The sequence below is a fragment of the Zalophus californianus genome, chromosome 11, assembly GCF_009762305.2.
Source record: "Zalophus californianus isolate mZalCal1 chromosome 11, mZalCal1.pri.v2, whole genome shotgun sequence".
Classification (NCBI taxonomy): domain Eukaryota; kingdom Metazoa; phylum Chordata; class Mammalia; order Carnivora; family Otariidae; genus Zalophus; species Zalophus californianus.
In genome coordinates, this window is record NC_045605.1 from 67,303,237 (window position 1) to 67,313,982 (window position 10,746).

The following is a 10,746-nucleotide window of genomic DNA, read 5'->3' on the forward strand; positions in this document are numbered from 1 at the left end:
TGGGTGAAGCACACAAGATTTCTGGGTACTATTCTGCAGGTGACAAGGAGCAGAGGGAGGCATGGATCACAGATCATCTCATTCATCCCCATGTCCACTGGCTTGTTCACACGTGTTCTGGGTTGGCTGCAGCCGGACCCAGTGCTGACTGCGGCTCTCACCCTTCCTCTTCCAGGAGCCCCATCTCCTTCTCGAGGGATAGGTTATTTCTAAATAAAATATTTAACAATAAAAAGGAAGGGCCTAGAAAAAGCCAACTGTGTATAAATGCTACTTATTTTTAAACATTTTTAAATGATAAAGTACCATAATTAGAGTTTTGTAGAAAATTCCATATTCTTAACAATCTTCAGTCTCATAAAATGCCCCCGAGTCATTTATTTCTTAGTGCAAGTGTATGCACTTCAGTGTCATTCCGAAAATCATCATGGCTTGACATATTTTATAGGGAGGAAAGGGGTTTGGGCAACCACTTTATTAAAGAAAAGAACAGAAGGGGGTTCACCATCCCCAGAATCCTGGTTGGGCTGCTGGGACTCAGGGAATGGTCAATGTCATTTAGAAAGAAAAGGCAGCTTCCAATCACACACTGTCCCAAAGCAAACACACAACGAACAAAAACTTAACGGGCTGTTTGTTTGGGGCTTATGAAGAGCTGCATCTGCTGTCCCATGGAAGAGAGAAGCCCCAGTCTGTGTAAGTGTGGGGTCCGTTCCAGCAGGTGAGCCACAAGATGGGAGGAGTGGGTGAGAGCCCTTTCTACCACCAGTCTACCCCCCGACATCCGGACTCCCTCTGCTCACCTGCTCCAAGGTAAGGCAGGGCCCCCACAGAGGTGCATTCAGATGTTATCTGAGAGATGCTGACCACTACTATTGCTGTTAATTGGTGCCCACAATCAACGCATCAGATATCTGATGAACGTGCTGGGGGACCATGGCCCTCCAGTTTACCAGCTCTCACTAGTTTCTGAATCCTGATTTAGGAGCAAACCTGTTGGTGCCTCAGTCTCCCCACCTCTAACATGGGCAGTCACATGGTGATGAACCTCCGGGAAGCTCACAGCAGCCACTGTTGAGTAAACAATGAGCGGTTCAGAGTCTTCTGAGGGCCCTCATGCTGTTCTAGCAGGTCTGTGTCACCGAGCCTATGAAATCTTCGGCCCATGAGGTAAGGAAGAGGGGAGCACATTGTGCCCACTGCCCTGGGGCTGGGGGCGAGTGTCCCTGTGTGCAAACTGTGTACCCTGGCTTTGCAGGTCCCAGCCAGCCAAGGTCAGTGTTTTTGCCCCTGTAACATTTATAGCTTTAACTGGCCCTGAGGGCCACTGTGCCTCCCTTTTCTGGTCTGTTTCAGCCAAAGCCTCCAGGTCAAGAGGAAAGGGATCCTACAGTTGTGGTGTGCAGCTGGAGCCCTCCAGCTGGTGTCTGATCACATGGACCGGGCTCCACTTGGATGCCATCTGCCATGAATGGCCGGCCGTGTGCTCTTGGGGCTGACTTTCTAATCTTGCTGAGACTCCATCCCCCCCCCCATCTCTTAAGTGGGGATCAAAAGGGCCTACCACATTAAAAGTTGTTTTTCAACTGAACTCTATGTAAAGAGCAGGGCATAGAGCTTGGCACAGAATTTGTGCTTGGTCAATGAGAGTGTCCTTCTTCTTCCAGCGGGTCCTTCCTGGTGTGGGCAGCCCAGGCCAGTCTGGGACAGGCTGCCTTCTCCTACAGTCCTGGGCACCACAGTGGGGCCACTTGTTGGCTGGGCTTCCAGAACCTTCCATGTCTTTTTGTGCCAGAGGAACGGGCTCCTCGGGACTCACCTTCCACCCAATCCTGATGAGGCCACAGAACCAATCTCCCATAATGTATCACAGGTAAGATACTGACCATAGTCTAGAAGGAACTGCTCTGGGGTTGCGGGTTTTCCCCAACTTCTTTCAGTGTTTATGGACACCAGGGCTGGGAGCCCCCAGGCTTTGTTCACTGATAATTGTAGAAACCCTCTGCTTTTATTCTGGCCAGCCACATGGTCCTCTAGATGTGGGACCCTGCAGGCATTTGCCCAAAAGGACTATTTTGGAAAATAGGTCAACAGGATCTTATTGACCACCCATTCCCCTGGCTCCCCATCATGTGCATGTCCATGCCTGGCCACGTGCGCGTGCGCGCGCGCACGCACACGCACACACACACATTCCCCTGCTTCTCAGCCCATGAAATTCCTAGCTCTAGTTGTTTGATCACTGGGCTCTTGTAGTTCTTGTTTGCTGGTTTTAGTTTTATTGGTCCTGCAGGGTTTTGGGTAAATTGTCTTTTCTCCTTTTGAAAGTGAACATCATATCAATGAATCAGTGTTGAAGTTCCCACCAAATTAACTTGTGTTGCCAAGTTAACTAGCTTCTGTGCTGGTCTCAGAACCAAGCTTTTCTGGTGATCTCTGTTTATTGAAGAGTTTCTGGAGATTACACTGGGTTAAAATATACTTGTTAACCATTTGCGGTTATGTGTTTTTATCAGGATTCCTCAATATTGTGCAGTCCATACAAAACAGAAATAAGTCCAGTTTCTTTCTTCTTGCCTGCAACTGAGAGGCATAATCCCTGATTTTGTTTTTGTTTATCAAGTAACCTTGTTCATATAGAGTCTATGTCATAGATCAACTTATTATAATAAGTTAATGTTATATTTACTTATAAAACTGAGTACCTTACAAAATTTATGAAATACATTTATACAGATTATTTTAAAGTACATTTCTGTGCTTGTATATTGTCAGTGTAGGCAAATGCTGTAACAAACAATCCTCAATGTCAATGTCTTAATTTATGGGAGAGTACAATGTGGGTCAGTGGGGACTCTGTTCCACAGTCATTCAGGAACCTTGGCTTCTTCCCCCATGTGGCTCCATCTTCTGGGTCTTTGGAATCCTCTTCACTTAGCTCATGGATGGGAAAAGTAGGAGACTGTTGGGAGTTCTGTGGCCAGTAGTGGGTTTGTATAGGGCAGGCCTGCTGTTGTGCCCATCACTTTATCACTTATGTTTACACCCCATTGTCCAGAACTCAACTGCATGGTCATCATACATGAATACAAGGAAAGGATGTGTGTGTGTCTAGTAGGCAGAAAAGCTGAATAATTGGTGAGGAGTGGCAGTTTCTGCTATAAATATATAACCTCACCCAAATGTGAGCTCCATCAGAGAGCTCTTGGTGGGCAGAATGATGGCCTCCTAAAGATGTCCATATCCTAGTGCCCAGAAACTGGGAATATGTTACCTTACATGCAAAAGGGACTTTGCAGATGTGATTAAGAATCTTGAGGTGGGGAGATTTGCTTGGACAATCTAATGGGCCCAGTGTGATCACAAGGGTCCTTATAAGTGGAAGAGAGAGTCAGGAGAGTCAGAGAGATTTGGAGAGGCTGCACTGCTGGCTTTGAAGATGGAGGAAGGGGCTACAAGGCCTGGAATAGGGCAGCCTCTAGAAGCTGGAGAAGGAAGGGAACAGACTCTCGTCTAGGCCCTCCAGAAGGAAAGCAGCCCTAGGGACACCTTGATTTTAGCCCAGTGAAACCTATTGTAGGTTTCTGATGTCCAGGGTTGTGAGATAATACATTCGTTTTGTTTTAAGCCACTAAATCTGTGGCAATGTGTTAAAGAGCAATAGGGAATGAACGCAGAGCTCATTCTACTTTGTCTCCCTACCATGTACCTGACCCATAGTAGGTGCATTTTCACATGGCCTTCAGTGGGGAGCAAAGCAAACCTCTGAAGCAGGAACTGAGGTCATCAAGGACAGCAGGCTGTGTCCTCAGGGTGGGGAGAGTGTTGTCGTGGAGCCAAGGTAAGAAAGGGCCTGGGCTCCCAAGTGGGCAGTGGTTGCCTGGAAGCAGCAGAAAGAGAAGTAAGCCTGTTCCTGTCCTCCTTGCTTTTGGGCGGGGGCCGCGGGGGTGTCAGGGGAGCTGAGCTTCTGTTTTGGGAGGCAGCTGAGGAGCATGGGAGTGAAAGCCTCGAGGAGGTAGAAGGGGTGGTCGTTAAGAGCTCAGGCTCTGGAGTCAGACTGCCAGGGTTCAAGGTCTAACCTCATTCCCCTTCCTGTTATCCAGCTGTGTGACCTTAAGTGCCTCATTATTACTGTGGAACAAACTACCCAAAACTCCGTGGTATAAAACTATCATTGTATTATGCGCTTGCTTTCTGTGCGTTGGATAGGGCACAGTGAGGACAGCTTGTCTCTGATTTATAACTTCTGGGCCTCAGGGGAGCAGGTTCAAAGGCTGGGATGGCTCAACATTTGGGGGCTAGAATCATCTGGAGTTTGATACGGGCTGGCTGTCAGCTGGGTCCTTGTGGGAGCTGTCAGCTAGAACACCCACATGGGGCCTCGCCGTGTGTCCTAGGATTCCTCAGGGCAGGGCAGCCTTGTAGAGAAGCTCAGGACTTCAAAGGCAAGTGCCCCAGCTCATAAAGTAGAACCTGAAGCTTCTTTTATGATCTTGCCTTAGAAGTCATGCAGCATCACTCCTGCTGCTATTAGTTTATAATCAGATCACAGGCCTCCCTGGATTCAAGAAGAGAATAAGGTTCTGCCTCTTGATGGGAGGGTGCCAAGGTCCTAGTAGAGCATATCCGAGGGCAGACACTGTTGCAGCCATCTTTGGAAAATACAATGTGAGGCAGCTGGCAATTTCTTTCCTTTCTCTGAGATTTGGTCTCCTCAGCAGGAATAGAGTAGTAATAGCTAACACTGTCATCTGGGTTGACACATCTAATGCCTTTGGCACAGTACCTGGCATGTGCTAATATCACAAGAGAGCAGAGACCAGGTCTGTTCTTTCTCTTGATTGTATCCATAGTGCCTTACCCCCTGCCTGGCCTATGAATGAGCCCAAGAGGGTTGTGCCAGATTGGGGATTGTCTGCCAGTGCATCAGTTAGCTATTGCTATGTAACAAATCACCCCAAAACTTAGTAGCTTAAAACAATAGCCATTGTATTTGCTTGTGGTTCTATGGGTCAGCAATTCCAGCTGGGCTCAGCTCAGTGGAGCTTCTGTTCGTCTCACCTGGGATCATTCATTTGACTGCAGTTATGGGCAGTTGACTAAGTTTGGATGATCTGAGAAAGCTTTACTCACAGAGCTGGAAGTTAGTTCTGACTGTCGGCTGGAGAGCCTCAGTTCTCCTCCACGTGGCCTTTCCAGAAGGCTAGCTCAAGCCCATTTGCATCGTGGCCTCAGGCTTCCAACTGTGGCCCAAAGAGCAAGCCCTACTTCACAAGTGCTTCAGAAACCTCCACTTGTGTCTCATGTGCTGATTTCCCACTGGGCAGGGCAGAGCAGGTCACATGGCCAAACCTAGTTTTAAGCAATGGGAAGATAAACACCACATTGTACTGGTGGGGCAGCAAAGCCCGATTGAGAAGTGCACGGCTAAGAGGAATTCTTACAGTCATCTTTGCAAATGATCTACCGCAGTCAGTTCTGAGATGCAGAATAGCAGATGGAAGGAGGCTGGAGCCTCCATCAGCATGAGGAAGTGGCAGGGAGAAGTGTCGAGCACATGTGACAGTCGAGCCCCACATGGAGGACATTTGTGTCAGCAAGGAGACTCTGTTTCACCTTTTTTTTTTTTTAAGATTTATTCATTTATTTGAGAGAGAGAGAGCACAAGTCCGAGGGGCAGAGGGAGAGGGAGAGAGAGAATCCTCAAGCAGACTCTGCACTGAGTGCAGAGCCCGACGCGTGGCTCCATCCCATGACACTGAGATCATTACCTGAGCCAAAATCAAGAGTCAGATGCTCAACCAATGGAGGCACCCAGGCGCCCCTCTGCTTCACCTTCTGCCTTAAACCTTAGGGAACTGCACCGTCTCACATAACAGAATGTGCAGAGACCAGGCACACTCTGGCTTGGCTGAAATGGCAACTCAACAGGTCATCAGTCCCAAGTCCTTTGCATGAACTCTCCACCTTCCTCCATGAAGGCTTTGCCCTTTAGGCTCGCAGTATGGTGTCTACAGCAATTCCTGGAGTCACATCCAGGCATGTACAGAGGGAAAAGCAGAACCTTTCTCAGAGACAGCCTAGCAGTCTTCCCCTTATTGCTCCTTGGCCGGGATTGGGTTAAGAGTGTGGGATTACCATGGTTGGCCATATTAGTTCCATAGGGCCGCCTAAACAAAGTGCCTCAGAAATGTATTGTCTCACAGGCTGGAAGTCTGAAGTCAAGGTGTCAGCAGGGCTGTAGAGACTGTAGAGGAATCCTTCCTTGCCTTTTCCTAGCTTCTGGTGGTTTGCCTGATATCCTTGGCATTCCTTGACCTGTAGATGCATCATTCCAGTCCTCTGTCTTCATGTGGTCTCCCTGTGTCTCTTCACATCATCTTTCCTCTGTGCATGTCTGTTTGCATTTCCCCTTTTTATAAGGACACCAGTCACATTGTATTAAGATGTACTTTGATGATCTCATTTTAGCTTGATGATCTTTGTAAAGACCCTACTTCCAAATAGGTCACATTCTGAGGTAGTAGAGGTTAGGACATCCACATATCTTTTTCAGGGACTTACAACTCATCATGTTGGCTTAGAGGACTAATCATCTAAAGTGGAATTGAGGTTAGGAGTGAACCACAATAACAATAATAGCTTTCATGTGAAGGAATGAGGGAATGAATGAACATGGCACATAGGGGCTCACATGGAGTCAAGTGGTAGCTTTGTGGTGAGGCTTGGAGCATAATTTTAGCCCTAGAAATCATTGAGGATATTTGGGCACTTGTGCCTTCTGCTTATGACAGATTGTTGATCACAGTTATGATTTATCTCTGGCTGCGTCTTTAGTCAGGAACGCAACCCCTTACGGAGAACAAATGCTGTTCCTCTGAGAAATTTTGACAAACCACATTATGACATGGTTTCCGGGAAGGCAGCATGGTGAAAACGTCCAGTCTGCTTATGCAGACACTCAGCAAGTACCCAGGAGCACCCCCTTGAACACACAAAACCTTGTCACCAGGGCAACTGCAGGATGACAGCTGGTTGCCTAGAAACATGGCCTCCCTCACTCCCACCTTCCAACCCCTCTGTGCCATGTGCGGTGGTGGGAGGGGAGGTAGGAAGGGAGGCTTTGGGGAGCTCTCTCCCCTTTAGGGCAGCTCTCTGAGGGTAGGACAACTGGGTTTCCCTGGGGGGAGAGAGAGTGCTTTCCTGGAGACCCTGCTCACAAAGCGTCCTGAAGTGGCCTTGTTGTTTTAGGATATGTTTAGGGGCGCCTGGGTGGCTCAGTTGGTTAAGCAACTGCCTTCGGCTCAGGTCATGATCCTGAAGTCCTGGGATCGAGTCCTGTATCGGGCTCCCTGCTCAGCAGGGAGTCTGCTTCTCCCTCTGACCCTTTTCCTTCTCGTGCTATCTCTCATTCTCTCTCTCTCAAATAAATAAATAAAATCTTAAAAAAAAACAAACAAACATGTTTTAGGGTATGTTTAGGTCTACCCTACCCCCAAGCATACCACACACTTCTTAGAAGCCACACTTAAAACCTACACACACCATTGAAGTCCTGAGTAATACATAATGCACATTAGCGGTTGAGTAGGTACTAAGTTGCTTACCTGTGTTCTTCTGAGGAGATGGGGGATCTGTACGTAAGTTGGGGCTTCCGAATGCCCTGGGAGGGTCCAGAGTTAAAACTAAAAATTTCCCCCTTCATAGTCTGGACCCTAGCTATGCTCCTATCTCCACAGAGGGCTATCAATCAGTTGTTTTTCATTGTATTTTTTTCCCCTTTAAGGAGGACTGGGTTTTCTTTGACTAGTAGAAAAGGAAGAACAGTCAAAACAAAGAAATCAGCTTGCAGCCTGGACACTTTGAGGAGGTCAGACCCCTGTGGAAGTGGGTGTTTGGGGGCGGCTAAGTGGTGGACTGAAGGGTTCAGAAATGGGAGGAGAAGGATGCTGGAAGCCATTGTACTTCTGCCCAGAGCAGGGACACAGGAGGCCATCTGTCGTCCTGCCCATGGTTGCCCTTGCAGCCAGGAAAGAGTGTTCTCTTTTTGTCCAGTAGCAGCACCTTCCCTTGGACTTGTGTCCTCTCCTTGGGGTAATGGGGTCACCGTGCACTCAGGTACCCAGCCTACCCCAGTGGCCTCCCTCGTCCTAGTTTTTCCTGTCAATGGGTCATGCTCAAATCTATCTCTTCCTCCCTATCTCCATGTTAGTTCAGACCCTTGCACTCTCTTCCTATCCCTCTACCTCTAATTTGCCCTCCATTCTGCCCACGATGGCCTTGTTGAACTGCTCATCTCATGACGCCACTCCTGGGCAGAACGTCTGTCACCTGCCCTTGCAAATCCACGCTGTCCTGCTCTTGGCCCTTGGGGCTGACCTGTATGGACCACCACAGTGGCCTCCCTTGGCTTCTGGCTTCTGGTTGGTTTTGGCTAATAGGGAGTACCAGCAGGAAGTCAAAAGGGGAAGACAGTGAGGTTGGGGGTTTATATCCTGGCCCCCTTGCTGTGGAGTCACCCTAACCAAAGGCCACAGCTCCTCTCGAGGTGCCATTTGCATGACTCTGTAAGGAACTGTGCTCCCCTCACCCCTTCCTACCTAACAGCCCTGATGCTGCTTGCTGCAGGCATAGCTTCAACCCTTGTGGTTTCACTACCTGCTGCCCAAACCTTAGTAAGTAACCCCTTCACTTAGCACTCTTCAAATTATCCTCATTTGAGTGTGCCATTTCTTTCTGCTGGGTCCCTGGATGATTCCATTCTCCTACTCAATACGCACAAAGGCTTCCATCAGCATTTAAAATAAAGTCTAAATTGATCCTAGGATTCAAGCTCCTTCATCATCCAGCTCCCATTTACCTTTCCAACCTGGTTCTTGACATTGGCCTTCACTTACTCTAGAATCTAATTTCAAGGAGTCCTTGGCGTTTAGCCCCAGACATTTGTACTTCGGAATATGCTGTTCCTTATGCCTGAGCTGCCTCTCTCTCAGCCTTAGGAAAACTTGACTATTTTTTAAAACCAAATACAAAGGTATTAAAGGTATATATGGTAAACTGTCAGTAATTAATACGATATGAATAAATGAGAATTTTTGAGAACCTCCCACCTTCTTCCAGGTCCAGTGTCATGCGAAGGCATATCATATTAATCTCCAGGCACTATATGGTCTTCTTCCCTAGGTTTTGGGGACAAGTGGCAAAGGGGAAGTGAAAGGGCTTCCAGTCGTAAATCAGCACAAGACTGTATAACCCTGATCAAAACTTGGGCAGGCAATGGCATCTTTCCCAGCAGCCTGTCTCTCATGATTCCTGGATGAATCACCATGGAAAAAATAGAAGATGTTCTAGGGCGCCAGACATATAATCAGTAGAAAAATCTTTCCCTTCAGGGCGTTCTCATTCAGTAAATATTCCCCTGCTGTTGAGCTTCCTCAGGAGGGGTGCGCTGGTAGGGGTGAGGCAGGAGTGGGGAGAGGAGGGTCAGTGTAGCCCTGCCCATTAACCTGGAGCCACGGCAGGGGGTCCTGCCAGAGAGGGAGCCAGAGGGCCTGCGATGCTTTGGGTCTCCCCTCAGTTAGGTGAAACCGAGCAATTCTCCAACAGTCCTTTACCCTGGGTCTGATTGCTGAAGAAATAAGTTTCTGGAAGGCACATAAGAAACTCTGACTACTGGGTGTGAGAAGCGAGAGCTAAAGGAGAAGATTTTGCCTTTTCATCTTCTACCTTTCCATATACATAGAATGCAGAGGTGTTACTTTTGAAAAATGCCAAAGAGGTTATCTCATCAGTGGGATTTGGGGCCAGTTGGTTTTTACTCTTTTTTTTCTATATTAAAAAAACCTAATAAATGTTATTAAAAATCAATGCAGTTACTGTACCTTTGAGATTTCCAAGACAGCCCTGAGCTCGGATATTTTCTCCTTTTGATCTCACACATCACAGAAATGTCCCAGAAATTCTGACCACATGTTAGAATCCCAATTCCCTCACCTGCCTGGAAGTAGTGCCAAATCTTAACTCAGACCCTGCCTCCCAATTTCTAGTATAGAAAAGATACCATTTTCATGTCTAGTACAAACATTCACTCTTTCCTTTCCTCTCCGAGAGTACCCTCCCAGATGCTCAGAATACATTCCTTTTTTTTCTTTCAGGAATCTGAGGATGCAAACATGCCTCTATAGGGTCCTGTGAGGATGCCAGTCCCCAAGCTTCAGTGGTTTGCCAAGCACTAGGAACACGCTGGGGGCACCCACTGTATCCAGACACGGGGGATCGCCCCCCGACTTGTCCCCCATCATAGATCCTGCTGAGACCTGGCCTCTGGTGTGTTGCTGGTTTTTATTCCCGTTCTGGAATTTTATCTTTTCTGTGGAGCTTTATCTTACGCTTCTTGATTAGGCTTCTCTTGAAGGCAGGCCTCTCATTATATTTTGTTATAAGCCGATAAATTCTCCTGTTTAAGATTATTCAAATTGGGTTTTTGCTGAAATATAAAGACTCATAAGTGATCTGCTCTGCTGAAGGCAGTCCTGGCTCTGCCCCAGGTCTCTGGGCCTAGTGAGGGTCCTAATATCTCCTCTTCCCTGTTCGTCAGGTCTCAGACGTGACAGTGCTATCCTGCCATCAGCCCTGTTCAAGCCTCCACCATGGGTAATCTCTTCTGGCTTTGTCTGATGGCTGGGGTCCCACTACCCTTGGACTAACCTTCAGATGACAATTGCCTACCATGTCCTTGACCAGATG

The 10,746-nt window shown here is 47.8% G+C and overlaps 1 long non-coding RNA gene across 2 annotated transcripts; it reads left to right on the forward strand.

Moving 5' to 3' along the window:
• Positions 1-1,141: 1,141 nt before the first annotated feature.
• On the forward strand, positions 1,142-10,424 carry LOC113915395. 2 transcript variants are annotated; one of them, XR_003517646.2, is made up of 3 exons: positions 1,142-1,170; positions 1,668-1,873; positions 10,155-10,424. It is a non-coding gene; the product is annotated as an uncharacterized LOC113915395 (long non-coding RNA). The 2 variants fall into 2 exon arrangements; XR_003517647.2 differs by lacking the exon at positions 1,142-1,170 and adding an exon at positions 1,176-1,274.
• Positions 10,425-10,746: the final 322 nt, after the last annotated feature.